Source organism: Diuraphis noxia, unplaced genomic scaffold (assembly GCF_037042655.1).
Source record: "Diuraphis noxia isolate RWA-SAM2 unplaced genomic scaffold, SU_Dnox_SAM2 contig0001, whole genome shotgun sequence".
Taxonomy (NCBI): Eukaryota; Metazoa; Arthropoda; class Insecta; order Hemiptera; family Aphididae; genus Diuraphis; species Diuraphis noxia.
Genome location: NW_028301711.1, coordinates 47206877 through 47208212, shown reverse-complemented (window position 1 = coordinate 47208212; position 1336 = coordinate 47206877). Strand labels below are relative to the sequence as shown.

The 1336-nt window shown below is 29.1% G+C and overlaps 1 non-coding gene across 1 annotated transcript; it reads left to right on the top strand.

Annotated features, from left to right (window-relative positions):
* Positions 1-295: 295 nt before the first annotated feature.
* On the top strand, positions 296-368 carry TRNAR-ACG (transfer RNA arginine (anticodon ACG)). Its single transcript has one exon. It is a non-coding gene; the product is annotated as a tRNA-Arg (tRNA).
* The last annotated feature ends 968 nt before the right edge of the window (positions 369-1336 follow it).

Sequence of the window (1336 nt, the reverse complement as noted above, 5' to 3'; positions counted from 1 at the left end):
AAAGAGTATTGATTAATATTTGCAGTGATGTATTGTTAAAATAAACCTTGGGTTATTCACATAGATATATATTATAATGGAGGGTCCCTAATGGGCGTAGCATGCCCTATCTTTTTATATCAGTAATAAGTACTTATAGATTTTATGTTTCATCTACACTAGCGCCAGCCGCATTAGGACGATTAAGTCCGATTATATAATTTATGAGTGAACTGTAACAGTGCCGCCTTGGTGCAATAGTGTGGTGTGGTGGAAAACGCTATAAGTACAACAAACGTCCCCTGCTCTAACAGATGGCCCTGTGGCGCAACGGATAACGCGTCTGACTACGGATCAGAAGATTCCAGGTTCGAATCCTGGCAGGGTCGAAGTATAACAAAAGTTTTTTGCAAATTTTTGAATGGACCAAGAATGTACTAAATCGTATAATATTTGTTTCAGCTCTTTATTAATTTTACAACATTCACTATTGTCGATCTGATTTTTATTTTAAAATTAATTGAATATGCAACCCTAGAACTATTATAGAGCGAAGTTTCTCACTTGATGGGTAGGTATCCTAAAGTTGATATTCATTAGGAGAAATGTAAATAATTAACAAAATCAGGAAGGTGTAACTTATGCAAGTTAGTTGTTTACCGAGAGTCTAATGGACTGCTCAAACAAAGCAGCTGAATAATGTGCAAAGGTTAATAAATGTTTAGGATAAAAGCAGAAAAATGCAAACATTTTGTCTGGAATCATTTTGCGTTTGAAAAAAGGTTGACGAATCCCATAAAACAGACATACAGTCATGAATATGCCACAGCAAAGCAAAATATAACGATTTAAAAGAAAGAAATATATAGAAATAAAATAATGAATACCTAATTCTTTAAAACAAATATAAGATGGCAATGATATTTTTAAGCCCATTTATTTTGAATAATATTAACATATAAGAGACACAGCATAATATCATTAGGTATTAATTGTAATGGCTTCGCCGACAATGGTGATTAGCCCACTTTTATAGCCCACAATATTATTATTATAGCTAAGTACGTAATACAATGTAAATAATTAAACTTAAATTAACTTATATCAGTTATATTTATTTTTTTTAATAATTACATTATGATTTACCTATATATTAAATAAATTAAATATTAAACATATATTAAATATTTTTATATATTAATATTAAATGGATTACATTTTTTCTAAATACATAATCAAAACCATCATGGACGCAATCGATTTAAAATTTATGAATTATGATCAATATGAAAATATTTACTTGAGGATATAATTTTATAATATTGTGTTGATAAGAATAAGAATAACTGTAAATATC